This window comes from Lonchura striata, chromosome 1 (genome assembly GCF_050655825.1).
Source record: "Lonchura striata isolate lonStrDom1 chromosome 1, ASM5065582v1, whole genome shotgun sequence".
NCBI lineage: Eukaryota > Metazoa > Chordata > Aves > Passeriformes > Estrildidae > Lonchura > Lonchura striata.
Genome location: NC_140703.1, coordinates 35,873,856 through 35,889,479, shown reverse-complemented (window position 1 = coordinate 35,889,479; position 15,624 = coordinate 35,873,856). Strand labels below are relative to the sequence as shown.

General features: G+C 35.4%; 1 protein-coding gene across 4 annotated transcripts in view; it reads left to right on the top strand.

Moving 5' to 3' along the window:
* Positions 1–15,624, top strand: part of TENM4 (teneurin transmembrane protein 4) — a 1,547,070-nt gene that overhangs the window by 148,657 nt on the left and 1,382,789 nt on the right. The window lies entirely within an intron of this gene.

Sequence of the window (15,624 nt, the reverse complement as noted above, 5' to 3'; positions counted from 1 at the left end):
TTCTCCTTCCCAGTCCCTTGCCCTGCTGCATTTCATCAGCATGGAGCTTGATTTGCAAATCAGCAAATCAGCTTGATTTGCTTTACAAAGTCAGTGGGAAAGGCTAAAATCTCGGGCTGGCCCTGTGGAAGCTTCCAGAAGTGCCTTACTTTTCTTGCTGATTAGAAACAACCTACATACATTACCAAGCTAAGGGAGGAGATGCTTAACAATCCTTGGTTATCCTTCTCTTTGAACTTCTTCACCTATATGAACATCTCAAGCTCCAAACTGCTGTTCTGACCAAAACTGGGAACTTTTGGATGATTCTCAGATCATCCCTCGGAGGACTGGTGATCTCTTCTGTTATTTCTTCCCACTGTACTTTGACTTATTTTAGCTTTTCCTTTTGTACTGCAGTAATTAATCCTCTCACAGATGTCAGGGTGATAGATGATGAGGTTTTTCAGCTCTCCATATCGTTCCACTGGATACCACTGGGGTGTACTTACCTGTCATCATTCCATTTGAATGTAATCAGTTAATTATCTCTGTCCTCAAACTTATCAGAAGGAGATAAAAATCTGGCAACTCTGACAGTTCCAGGACACATATGCATGTAAATATCATCTAGTTTCTGTCTTTTTCCCTTTCCTTCTATGTTTCTAGGTTATTTTTTGTTGTTGTTGGTTTTTTGTTTTTGCTTTTCTTTTGTCGGGTTTTGTTTGTTTGTTTTTGGTTTTTTGGGTTTTTTTTTTTTGACTGCTGTTATTCAGCTGGTGCAACTAAATCACCAAGATTGCCTGGACTGTCTTTGGGGATCACTGCTACTTGTTTGAATACACTATACTCAGCTTATAGCAGATTTAAAACAAAACATTTATTCAATATTGCTTATCTTCCTCTAAGCCATTATAATACATAAAATTCCTTCCTTATTTAAAGGGGCAAATTCTAAGAAAAACTTGCTACAAATGAGTGCAAACACAAGAGTAGGAAAATCCCTGGAACTGATCAAGTTCTTATATACCAATACTTTGAGGAGAAGGGCAGTGAAACAGTACAAAAAATTTAAAATTTGTGAATATGCAGTATATTTTTCTCACTTATTTCTGAGGCATAACTAAATATGATTCTATATTTTAGTTTCATGGTCAAGTCCTTTGTATCCTTTCATCTTTCAGCTGAGAAGGCTCTTGAGTTTTCAAGAGTCAAATTTTTAAATCTCATATCAAAATACTAAGAATCAAATAGTTCACTTGAGACATTTTTTTCCTACAGGAGCTTTGTGTAGGGTTTTTTTTTCTTTTTTATTATAGCCTATTATTTAAAAGTTGACAGCAAAAGCAGTACAGTTATCTATAAGCCAGCTGTCATGATTTCTTCAGAAAATCACTTTTTGCATTGAACTGATGTTGTGATCATATACCTTGCTGTCATGTGGCTTGATAAGTGATTGCTTGCTGTGAAGAGCCCATGAACTACTTCTAGTACTTGAGTTTCTTACACTATATATTCACATGCAGTTGCAAGCACTGTACTTTCATAGTGCTGATTGAACAATCTTCATCCAAATACATTATTCAACAAACATTTCTATGGAATAACTTCTTTCCAGACTGAATTTAAAAGAAATTAAGCTGGCTGTGATACTTACAAAGTTTAGTATGTTCTGTGAAAAAGCACTGTAAATAGGGCAAGAGCGACTCATACCTTAGGTGCATCTCAGCATCTCAGTTTAGTTCTATTATCTATGGGGCTTCCAATGATATATCAATCATCTCTATACTTCATTGTCCTGCAGGAATAAAAAGGTTTTTATTTGCTACTCTAAATTAGTTTGAAATAATACATAGGATTTGCTGTATAAATGCAGAATATTTTATTTCCTATTTTTATTTTGTTTGCCTACATTTCATACAACCTGATTTTTTGGTAAATAAATGCATGCTTTAGCTCATGCCTGAAATGATGTTGCTAGATGAACAATTGATTTTCTTGCCTTACAAAAGAGTCCCCAAAGAGCCTTGAGTGAGAATCTTATTTTGAATATTTGCTACATAAAACAGACAGCTTAAAAAAAAGAAAAGCCTGAATAAATCTTATATTATCTATATAAACCCCATACTGTATAGCAGCTATAAATCTCAGGCTGAATGTGCTGTATATTTTCATTTGTCAAATTTTTGATAGAAACTTGTGCAAGAAATTTGAAATTTAAAAAAGATGTGAAAAGCCTGTGATGTTTCCCTTCTATCATCTCTTTTCCATATAAGAAATTTTGGATGTCCAAAGACAGGACAACTGAGATAAGAAAGCAGGAAACAGATGGAATGATGGTACCTAAGACTGATTGTGGTACTTTCCTGGCTCCCCATGGTTCTCTGATGACTTCTGTTGGGCTCTGGAGATGTCCAACTTTTTGTGGGATTATATTGGGGTGAAAGCATCATGGAGAGGAAAGGTTCGAAAATGGAGTTGACTATCTAAATTTCAGGAAAATTTCACTAGAATATTTTTGAAGGAGACTGAAAGAGTGAAATAACTCAGGCTAAGAATGTTATCAAAAAGCAAGTGAATATGTCCTGCACAGGGAAAAGTTCTCTGGTATGAAAAGGCTCTTTAAACTGAGCTTATTGAGAAGCTCAATAAGGTGCAGTGCCTGGGAGGTGAAGAAAAACAAAATTAGACTGGGAACAAGGTCCTCATTTCATCTGGAAGTGTAGCTTACTCCCTGGAGCAAAGTGCATTAAGTTGTGATAGATTAACTACTATCTGAGCTCTTTTAAGCTAAGGTATGACTCAATACAAGGCTTTACTTTTGATAAAAGTTGTTCTTTAGTGAAATTCTGCTCCAAGTGATATGCAGAGGAACAGAGTAATTTGTCTTTATAGCCTCATACACTGATGGAAACTCCACTCACCATTCCAGCTTCTAGTCTCTGAGAAACAAGTTCTTGTTCCCCAGAGTGAAAGTCAGCATACAGTCACAAGACTAGTTAGTAATGCACACAGGAAATTTCTTTCCTGGTGAGAAACATCCATTCCTTTTTGTACTCTGGTATAACTTTTTTAGTTGTTTTTCAGTCAGTGGAGGTATGGCAGTTTTGTACTAGTATGGTTTCACAGGATAAGAAAATGACTGTGGTGTCAATAGATTTGTGGAGATTAAAGTACACAACAATCTTTTTTCTTTCCATGTGAATTACATTTTTACTTTTTGGGGTCCAAATACTCTAGTAATTCTGGAAAAAATAATGCAAGATCATATCAGTTACTCCTCAAAAATTGTTATTACTGAAAGAGAAGTTGAGACTTTAATCAAGATATAGACTTTTTGTCAGCAATCAGAGGGTAAAGTTTTCCATGATGAGCCTGCAGAAAATGTTGGTATTTAGCAGAACCCAGAGTAGAAGCACTGTACTAGGGATACATAAAATCTGATGAGGCTTATTCCTCTACAGTGAATGAAAATCCTCCATATTGTTGATATTGTGGAATTACTCTTAATTATAACCGGTAAAATCATCTACCAGCAAAGTCTGTTAACAAACCTTAGTGTGAATACAAAAAGCAAGAGAGAATTTTAAGGAACAGGAGGTTCATGAAAACATGAATAGCCAAAAGACAGAGTAGGAAAATAGGGATGCTAATTGAAAGATACTGCTATGAAAAAACAAAATCAAATTAAATAAACCAGAGAAAAAGATTCTTGAGTAGCAGCTCCTCATGGAAGTCCTGAATTCCTATTACCTATTAGGTTAAAAAAAAAGAAAATAAAACTCCCAAGAATCTTTCAAACAAAAATCTAATCTCTACAAGAAATTCAGTGGGTTTGGTTTTGTTTTTTTTTTTTTCCTCTCATTAAATTCAATTATCATATATTCAAATACAGAAGAGGAAAGAAAGATATGATATGAAAAATCTCTGACCAAGCCCAGTTTTATAAATAATTTAAATTTCCTGTTGCCTCATACACCTGTTGTGTTTTCAGATAACAGCTTTGCTTTTCTTGTTGCACAGATAAGCCAGGTCACTGAGGTTTAGAGTCTTTAGCCTCTACCAAAAACTCACATTGTTTTCAAGGGGCTGATTCACTCAACAGACTAGAGCTTGAAATCTCTTAAACTCAAATTTAATCCATTAAATTATAGCTGCTCTTCCTGTACATCAGATTCACAAGGCAAACCTACTGCTTAGTTTCAGAAGCTACTTAAATCAGTGTACTATGTCCTAATACTTTTCTTTATTTTCCAGGTCCTTCAAGGACAAAAACTAAAGAAGAATCTCTGTTGTTAAGGGTTTATTATAAAACCCATTCCTGATCTGTATTTTTTCTGCTTTTAGTTTTCAGTGTAAACAGAGCAAGACATATATATAACAGACAAAAAATATCTTCAAAAATTCAGTGTCTTTCAGCAGCATCACGAGCAAACAGTCACAGTTCATTATGAGATTTGGTGATCAAGGCTTTCAATGTATTTGTGTATTATCCCTGAAGTTAATTCCTTCATTCCCTAATGTTAAGAGACAAATTTAAATAATACCTGTGTAGAGAAATTCTGCCCTCTAAGGACTAAGCATGTGCTTTTAGTATCATTCACATGATTTAAGGTTTGCAGCTCTGCCCACAACAGAGATTGGTGACAGGGGTTTAGTGGTTATGCCTATCATTTAATACTTCTCCAAGAGGAAAAATAGGTCAGGATGGAATCTTGGTGTGCCTTTGTCACACACTTTTCATGTTTCCATGGGCTGTGTACAATTTTCTTTGATGGTTATCTCTATTTTTTTCTGTTAACCTCTGGTTACTGGATGGTAAATTACCATCCAGTCCTATACTGGCAGAAGAATAACTTAAAAATATTTTTCCTGGTTTTATTTTTCTATCTTTAAAAAATGGAACCATAGTATTACTGTAATTTTGAATACTGTGCCTCATTTGTCCACAGTATAGAGCCAGATTCTTCCAAGATAGAAAACATCTACTCTCAGGTTAATATTTTCTAGATACTCTCAGGCCTATCAAACCCATGTAGTGTTGCTGCTCCTGCTTGATTTGTTTGGAAAATGAAGCTGAAGCACAGTGTTCTGGGATTACACCATCAGCACCCACAGCTGTACAGCAGCACTGGGCACAAGCCTTTAAAGGTGAAGGAAAAGAAAAGCAGGTGATGGTGGGTAAAGTACAAAAATATACAGTTCTCTATGAATCAGAACCCACTTACAAAAGTATCAGATTCTTTATTTTTCATGGTGCACACATGGTAACATTTTAAACAGTGCTATTATTATTTTATTGTTGTATTTGCTATGCGGTTTTCACCTATATTCGACAGTTACTGTTCCTTTTCCATTTTTTGTACAATGTGACCAAACTTCATAATAAGGGCATTTATTACCTACCATATTCAACACAAGAAAAAAATTTGACACAAGTCCTGACATTGGGAAAGTGTTATTTTTGCCATAAACTTTAAGATGTTCCTCTTCACTGTGTGACTGTAACCAACAGAGCCATGGTTTTATTTTTAAAACCATTATTTTTACACTCAGGAGCCTATCATACATGTTCAGTTTGTATCATTAATATTCCTTGCAAACAGCTCTATGAAAACTGCTGAGGCTGTGACAAATCACAGCAGCCAACAGTCTATCAACAGCCTTTAGCCAAACAAGCCATACATGGTTGATAGCACTCTGAATCAGAAATTAAACATAAAGAAATTAAACATCCTTGCAGGATGGCTAGTGATAAAATTATTCAGCAAATACTGTAATAGATTATTATTTTGCTAACTAATTAATAAAACAAGAAATAAAGTAATATTGTCAGCACCTAAAGGGGTGTCCCTCCTTGAGAAATTTTCTCAAATGTAAAAGAAAAACCTTTATAACTAGAAAGAGTTTGGCTCAGAGTTATGGAGAATGAAAAAATATGCTGGTATTGTTATAAGATAAATTATTAATTCAATAAATAAAATAGCACAGCATCTGCAAAAGAAAAGGGTATCTACTCAAAGACAAGTAAGAAAACTGAATGCATTTTTGAGGTTGGTTGTCCATCATGCAAATGAAGGAGATTTTACTCTTTCCTGAATGGGTAAATTTTCAAGTCAGCTCTGTCTCTAGCATTCACTAGTTCAGAGTACACTGGATTTTGTTTCTCTGGACAAGGAGGAACATACTTGGGGTACCTGAATACCATGGTCAATTATTTTCCTGTCCTTGTCATAGAATTTTGACAGCTAATACAGAAAATAGGAACACAAAAATATATTTCCTACATAATTTCATACTGCTACCTTCTTTCTTTGTCTTTCAAGGCAGACAAGTATGTTCTGCTGAACAACATTTATAAGGTGGGGTTATCTATTTTTAACTGTAGAGCAGAGCTTTTCATACTGACTGATTGTACTGAAAAGGGAAGAGAAAGGTCACAGATGTCATTTTATGGTGAAAAGATGCAGAAGCTTATTGTAAGAGATGTCTAGCATGCATTACTTTTCTTATCCTGTTTTATTTTTCTAATTCAATATGAAAGCTACTTACATGATAATGCTCTGAAATTGCATTATCCAACTGAGCCACTATCATGGCAATAAGAACAAAATAGAAAATACTTTGAAGTCTATTATAAGTCTTGACCCAATTAAAAGCCATGCAGCTCAGTCCTGAGGATAGTAAAAAAAATCACACACCTCGTTGTTCATCATGGGTCATGTCAAGGTCTTGGACTAAGATTGTGCTGCAGAGCATTACTAGACAACAACGAAAAAATTGCTTTGGAGGTTCAGTACCTGATGCTGTAATTAAAAATTATATTTCTTTTTTTCACCCGCTCCATGGATCAAAAGAAGCACTCCACTCTTTTTTACTCCTTAGGAAACAACATCAACTAAATGCCTTTCAGTAACATTATATATTCACCTGATCTATAAAACATTATTAGACATAATTTCTATTTTTTGTTTGTTTTAAAAGTGACATATTTCACATGTATACATGTAAGATGTAATCACCATTATTTAAACTCAAAAAGCATGTGATCTATTGATGAATTGATTGAATCCAATGTGATCATAACAAGGCAAACCTTTAAATTAGGAGAGCAACCAAATTCCAATGGCTACAATTTCCTTCCTTTTCATCGTTGTAGCTGTTAGGGGGGCTTTTAGTTTACTTGTTTTTTATAGTGAGTAAAAGTTACTGTTGCTCATTTGTCCAGGAGCAGCAATTGCACCTGCCAGTGAAGAGTCAGGATGTTTCACAGCCATGTGTTGTGGCCATAATCTTTTTAATCTTATCATTATGACCAAAAAGAAAGCTTATCTCAAAGAGACTGCTAACAGCCTTTCCTAGTTATTTGCATATATCCTTCAGAACAAGGTGTGCACAATGACAGCCAAGCCAAGCTGCTGAAGTGTGGCATAACTAGGAAAGGAATTGAGACAGTGACACTGGAAGAAGGAAGCTACTGACATTGTTTTAAATCTAATAGTAGAAAAGTTTAGCAATCTTAGAGCACCTGTAGGTGCCACATAGTCTGTACTACAGTAGAGGAGAACTGCAGATTTACAGACTTCATGCGATTGCATACAAAGTATGTCTAATGTTATAACATACAATATCCTCTTATCTTGTTCCCCTTCCTCCTTCCTACTCCTCCCCTTCTCGAGAGTATGAAAAAAATAGAGAAATTAAAATATCTTTATAACTTCACCAAAATTTGGCATTTTGAGATTTAATCTCTTATAGATGGAAAAGAAACTAACTGACTTCAGAGCACAGGGATTAGTGGGACCATCATTTTGGGATCTCTAGGAGACAGTCACAGGCAGTCTTTTTCCCTCTCATTTCAATGTGTAGGAGACAGCTACAATTTATTCATGGGATGGACAGGGAAGGAGTGCTTCTCTCTACCCTTTTAGTTTTAAGATATTGTAATTTAGAAAAAGAGGTCTGATGAGAAATTAATTAGTTGGAGTCTAGTTTCTCACCACTACAGTCTGGACCTTGTGCCATATAAACTAAATGTACCTTGCTAGATTTATTTTTACTTCTAATACTGTGATTGGAAGTCTGTTCTAAAATCACAGTCTTCCAATGTTTAGACTATCTGATTTTCAATCTATATTCATTTATATTTGTTCTTATATCAGATTCTCATCTTACATAACTCATCTAACTCTCTGTTGTTTATCCCATTGGTATAACTACAAAGAAGAAATATAGCTCCATTTCACCTCTTGCTTGCCAAGCAAAAGCAATCTCTTCTAGCAATATTCAAGAGACTTTCCAATCCTGGCCTAACCTATTTCTCTCTTTTTAGACATTTCAGTGAAAAGTATTTTTAGATAAAATACTATTAGAACAGATTGCAAATCTGGAGTCTGCTTAAATCCATTAAAGAAGACAATGAAAATTTTCTATTGCTATCCACGACCTTGGGGTTAGCCCTTTGTTTTCTATGTGGTAGTCACAGACTTTCAGTTCAAAGTGAGAGAATGACAATTTCCAGCTGCTCACCTAATGCCTCCTCCCTGACCACCAATCTATCCAATATGGATATATCCTATGTCTGTAGCTGTACTTATCTATGCTTACCTGGATTGGATGGCAGCCAGCTAACCCAGAGCCCAGCTAGACTAGGTTTCAGTAGACTCCACCAGAAGGCTCAGATACAATAAAACTTCATATTTGATGCATGGATTTGTGGTGAATTCTCCGAGCAGCTGTGATAACATCTATTCCTTTTGAGATTAACTAACTCCTTATAAAGCTGTCTGTAAACGCTCTTTCTGTGTTTGAAGTGCAAACCTGACAGGTTCTGACAGCCTGTCAGCCTCTTGTGTACAACTCCTCTGGAGCCTGTTTTACTTCTGTATATTGTCACCAGTTCATTTATTATTTCTGAAATGTTAACACTGACTCCTAGCTGACTGACTTGAGGAGGCAATAATCAAGTTAAACAAACTGAGGGTGATGGCATAGCCCACCTGTTATTATACAACATTTATATAACGAAGTTTGAAAATGTTATTGTGCAGTTTTTCCATCAGATGATCTAGACTGTCACAGGTATCTCAGTGTATCAGTAGTACAAAATATTGAATAATATTGGTGTTAGACAATAACATCAGCAAAAATGAGATCATTTACATGGAGGTTTTAATACATTGTCATTATGTTATCAACCATAAGACCTGTTTTACTTTTATATTCTTTGAACAAAATCAAAACACTGGTATTCTAGATGAATTAAGAGTTATAAGCTTCAAAAAAATCCCAAACAAACCAAAGTACCAAAACCAAATCCAAGAAAACAAACCTTCTAGTTTTAGCTATGAAATAGTATATTACACTTTTTTGTCTCTTCTTACTTTGATAATACATTTTGCGATGCCTCTTTTTTTTCTTAAAAACATAATCCATCACATTTTTTATTATCAATCACAAAACTTATGCAAAAGGAATGTGAAATTCAGTCCTTTAAAAATAATGTTTTGCATGTGTTGAAAAACCAGGTGACTATGAGTATGTGAAACATTGAGGTCTCTGGGGTTGGACAAAACCTGTTCATAGGGCTTGGGACTGTAGATTTACACATAAGTGGATACAACCCACTGGAGTTCCAAACATGCCTAAAACTGTTCTTTTGTCTGGAGTTGTGGATTCATCTGTGAAGATCTTACTTGCTACAACCCACTTCCAGAAATTACTTAAAATATGACTCAAGAAAGGCTAAAATGTAGAATTCATTCAGACAGTGTGTAACAGTATGGAATATAGGTATTAAGTCATGTTCATTTATTCCTGTTGAGCGACAATTAGGTCTTGTGTACTCTTTTACTTCTGAAGAAATGCCTTTTATCTTTCCCTCTTGCCCTCTGTCATTTGCTGCACTGATTTAGCAATGAAAAAGCAATTCAAAACACCTGGGCATTTATTAATGCTGGGTAAATAAAAATTTAAGCCCTTTTTTAAATGTACTTTTCAACCTTGTTCACTGTCTTTATGCTTGCTTTCAGGTGAAAATGTTTTTATTGGCAAGAAGATCTGGAAAAAAACTCAAGCTCAGTAAATAACAATGGGAACAAGTCTTCCCAATAAAATTAACTCTGCGAGTTCTGCCCTGACCATACTGGAAATTTAATGTACATATCTGCATAATACATTGTGCTGAGCAGCTGTGAATTTTTTTTAAGGGGAAGATGGGGTTATGACAGTCACAGTTCTCTGAGGAATGATTTGAGTGTCCAAGTTCTGGTTTGTCTCTTCCATATGCATCTATTATCCTGAAGAAAGGTATTGGCTCTGACTGCAAACCTCACCCTGCAGGCATAATGTGATTTGAGTTCTGACCTTGTGAAAGACTTGCTGTTTCTCTGTTGCCGCAGGTGTAGTTATCAAAATACATATTAAGAATAACAATAGTGACCATCAGATACTATGGTAATGTTGAAGTATTAGCATTCATACAGAAGAGTAAATTGTATGAATAAGTAAGTCTGAAAAAGTCCTAAGAGAGAATAAATAAATAAACTAACAAACAAATAATTGAGTGCATTGACTATCTGAAAAAGTTTAGAAGGATTTTGTCTCTATGACCTGGGCAGCATAACATAATTCTACCTTGAAGAGAAAGCCCAACAGTTTGCCAAAGAGTAGGCTACAGAAATGTCTGAATTACCCACAAACTTATAAAAATTAGCTGCCAGAAGTAATGTAGGAGTTTCAAAATTCCTTTCATGTGATTGATGGTCCATTATGGCAAATACAATAAACGAGTTTCATATTAAAATGCTATGGCTTAAGTGAAGGGAACCTTGTGATTCCCCTACTTCTGCACCTCTGAATACCACCAGCACTAGGTCACTGAAGAGCAGTTTGGTAAGAAAAGGTGACCTGAAGATATTTCCCAGGAAAATTTGCCCTGTAAAAAAATCTATATAAATTAGAGTCAGCGTCAATTATCATAATCAGTTATTAATATATATTGAAAAACAGCTTAGGAGGTGAAATATATCTGGCATCAGTATCTTATCCATTGAATTATATCTAGTAGAGAAGAAATAACATGAACTGAAAACCATTGGAGTGAAACATTTACAGATACTTAATGTAATTAAGTACAATTCTGAATTCTTCTGGATAGTTAACAATTATTTGAAATGTTGGCAGAGAATGACATGGTAATGAAGTCAAGTCAAATCACCTAAAAGATATATTTATATTTTAGTAAAGTGGTCAAAAGGAAGCATTTTCAGCATGCAATTCAACTTTCATTCTATCCGATTAAGTGATATTTAAGATACCTCTGCATCTATAAGAGTAGATTAAATTAATCTTACAACAGTTCTAAGTATCTTCCTCCCCTCCTCGTAAATTCTTCCAGGTTACCTGAGTTAAAGGTCAGATCAGATATGGAAAATCTTGCTGACAAGCACAAATCTAAGAGATACAATGCTCTGCAAGGTCCAAAACCCATAAAATCCTTGAGATTTGAGGCTGGCTTTGGTTTACTTTTAATAAAGATGAAGTGTATTTTGAAGAGAAAGAGGGGTAACATGATATATAATCCACCATTTATTTTAAGATTTTATGTAAACTCTCCATAAAATATTTACTTTCTTCCCTCCTTTCTTTTTTCTTCCTTCTGTAAATTCTGCAGACCATTAGGAGAATTTTGTTTTGACAGCTTATCTAGTCTCAGCAAATGCAGTCTAATTTACTAATTCATTTGCATAGTTTCACCTTAGCCTGCCAATAGCTGCCTGTAAATTTATAGGTGGAAACAACTGGGAGAAAAGAAAAAAACATAATTTGGAGGAAAAAGAAAGAAGTTGATGTAATAAAATTCAAAGGCTGGTCTAAACTTTAACAAATCTGTAGATTACTGAAAATTATGAGGAATTTAAGATATGATTTTGATTTCAGTTTCATATTTTCTAAGGGAATACATTCAGTAATGTGCAGCAATGAATTTTTTTATCAGAAAAAAATGTGCAGAAAAGAAAATCTCAGGTAGCTAGACCCACAGTTAGTGGAGTTAACCTTTTAGGAAAGCATGTCATTAACTTCATTGGTCAAAGACTATTAATCATGGTGAATAATTTTTGGAAAAACCTGTTGTCTGCATACATGTAATCCTCCAGCTGGTCTTTAAGAATTGTAATTTATTAAAGAGGCAACAAAACATAATATAAATATTTGGCTTCCATGTTGTCTTTGCATTCAAACATTTTTATTAAATACAAAATTAACTGATATCCTTTGAGAGGGTATTCTAACAATATTGTTACTCCTCATAAAGCAGCTATTTTCCTACTGATATCATTTAAATAATAAAATATTTATAAATAATAGAGAAGTCATAGAAATAATAGAGAAGTCATACCATATATTTGTATAGAAATAATAATATTAATCTATTAGATTTTCAGAACAAAAATTATTATTCCTCTGGTAACATGCATTAATTCTGCATTTTCAGGTTCTTGAGAGCCAAAGGTTTTCATTCAAGACAATGGAAACCACTGTGCCTGTTTTGTATAATTAAACTCCTACCCAACAGAACTGGCTATGCCAAGAGCTCCAGAATTTGTTTTTTTTTTTAATCCATATTACTGCTCAAGCAACTGTGCCATTATAATTTAATTTAGAATATCACCACAGACCTGAGTTTTCAAATGAAAAATGCGGTTGAAATTTCAACACGGAGGATTAATCTTGAGAATTTAGAAAAACAAGGAAATGTTGCTGTATGTGCCCAAGAATGTTTTATCTTCTATCCAAAATTTCAGGAAAACATTCATGAATATTTGCTTTACTTCTATTATGCATTTGTGTATATTTTTCAGATGTATTTAGCATTTAATGGGAAAAAACAAGACCAAAAAGCTTCTTTACATCCTATACTCTTAGTGCTCTTTCCTCCAATATCAATGCCTAAACCAAAAATTACAAATTTCATCACAGATTTTTTTTCTGCTAGTAATGTTATAATGCACGAAGTTCAACAGATTATCAATCATTTGGAATAGCACTGGGACTAGGAATAGTCAGGACTAAGAATATCATCTTCAGAATTTGCATCACCACAATGCTTACAAACACAAAATGTTAATTTGGAATCCCTACATGTCTCTTCTTGCAAACCCTGTGCTTAGAATATGTGTTCAAATGAGAAGGGAAGAATGTATGGTGTAATGATTTTTTTCCTATTAGACAAATTTCAGTTTTTATGTTTAGGTTTGTTTGAGATTTTTAAAATTAATCAGAATATTAGAGAAGTCGCTTTGGCTTTTTCAAGTTGTGAAGGAAACCTTTAAGTGTAAAATCTCTCTCTATAGAAATCATTTCTGGGGGTTTAGCCTTTCAGGTGTGGTGTTGTATCAGATAACAAACAGTTATGTAGGTCTGGATTTTAGGAGTTAGCAAAATGTGATAAGGTCAATTTTCCATGTCATGATTCTTGGCTAATTAATACTGCATTGCACAATTGCCTTGAGCACTTAGGTCTCCAATGATGCCAAATCAGAATTATCCTTTGTTATGAATTCCCTAACATGATCTCCAGTGTCAACTCAAACTATAGATCTAAAGAGAAAAAGAGAGGGTCACTGTGTCCTCCATACTCTCAGGGGCGATCCCCTATCTGCCAAGAGCTTAGTGTTGAAGAAGGGGGCTCTGTGAAGGCCTACTTCACCTTTGTTACCTCTGAGGAGCTAGGTTTTCAAATACATATCTATATTCACTGATAACTGGAAGGAGATAATAAATCTGCTTATTTCTCTGTGCATAGGTCATTAAATAGTGGGTGAAGATGAACAATATTACTCATGAATCCTATTATTCATGAACAGAGCTGGGGTTGTCTGGCCCAGCCTTCAAACTTCTAATGTGTGCCCAAGAAAGGCATAGTTTTCCATTATCAGGTTCCCTCAGCAACTGATGTTTAGTGAATACTTTGATGTATTCCCTGAAAGGAGTTATTACAATCCAAAGTACAGAAGGATAAATGCCTTGACACGTATCTATTTCCATGAGATTTTTAGACTCAGATCCCCAGTGAAGCAGAGGGAACTTGTTCTCCTTTCTAACATTGTCAACCTTCACTATCACAAGCACCCAAAATTAATAATTGTTTAGCTCCTGAACAATTATGACAGATGATTAATTGATCACAAGGAGCTAGATCTCATGGTGCTATTAATCAGTATGTCATCAAGCAGAAAGGGAAGGTAAGCAATCTGTATCTGTTACAAATCATGTAAGGGACACATTATTCAGTCAGCATGAAAAGGTCATTGTGGAGCAGAAAGCAGGATAAGGAGACTTAGCCAGATTGATGAGGCAGTGCTATTTTGTGTACTTATTATCAAGAAAAAAAAACAAAACAACTAATCTGTCTGTACAAACATGGTAAATAACTGGTTTACTGAAACAAAATGCTAAGACAAGAGCAGGTTGCTGAGCTGTCAACAAGGCTTTAGTCTTCTTTTGCTCAAAGATTACCAAATGTGGGGTAAGGGAAGAGACGTTTCCCTCCCACATCTCTGTGTTTACTTGATAGAATAATGTTTTGCAGCTGTGGCCTTTGGACATTACAAGACTCTCTCACCTCCTCTCCTGATGATTACCATGCAACTCATTGGCCACTACTCATTACCATCTGCTGCAGGGAGAAGTCAGTTTGCTAAAGAAGTGCAGGATGAAGAGTAGGCTGAGAAAGAAAGAGTAAAAGGGTGTTTATGAATGGGGGAAATGAAAGAGTAAAAGGGGATTTTTCAAAGGGAAATAGTGGAAGGCAAAGGGAAATGTTTTAAACTGAAAGAGGGTAGGTTTAGATTCAATGTTAGAAAGAAATTCTTAATTGTAGGCGTGGTGGGGCTCTGGAACAGGTTGCCCACAGAAGCTGTGGATGCCCCATCCCTGGAAGTGTTCAAGAACAGGTTGGGTGGAGTTTTGAGCAACCTGATCTACTGGATAACATCCCTGCCCATGTCAGGAGGGTTGGAATGAGATGATCTTTAATGTCCCTTCCAAGCCAAAGAGCTCTAGGATTCAATACTTTTTGGAAAGCAGTTACGTGTCTTCCATGACATACTGGAGCTGTATGCTGACGGGAGAAAACATGAATGCTGTTGGCTGTAGGACAGCTTCCTTTCCTCCCAGGTATGACTGTGCACAGCAGCTTCAGGCACATGTGATCTTTTTCTGCCTGCATTTCAAGCTAACCAGCAGATACTGTACTAATTGCATGGCAATTAACAATAACCCCGAACCAGGAAGTGATAAAGAATCTTGAAGAATCATTAGAGCAGGGTTGAAGAAGGCTTTGTAAATCTGCCAGGCACTTAACCCTTGATATTTTGCACCTGGTGTGGTCTCCAAGGACAGGCAGAGCATATATCATGCTCTGATGTGTATTTCCTACAGTGCTCTGGGTAGTTAGTCTTGGTGGTGGGTGGTGTGGGCACAGCTGATGTTTGTGCTAGATGGAAAGAACCATCAGAAAGCTTCTCCCAGGGTCTATGTTTAAAATTTCTGGTGGGAATGAATACCATTGTCTCCATAGCAAAATTTCTTTGTTTTCAGGTTTCTCTCACCAGGAATTAGTGGTTTAAGACAGAGGAATAC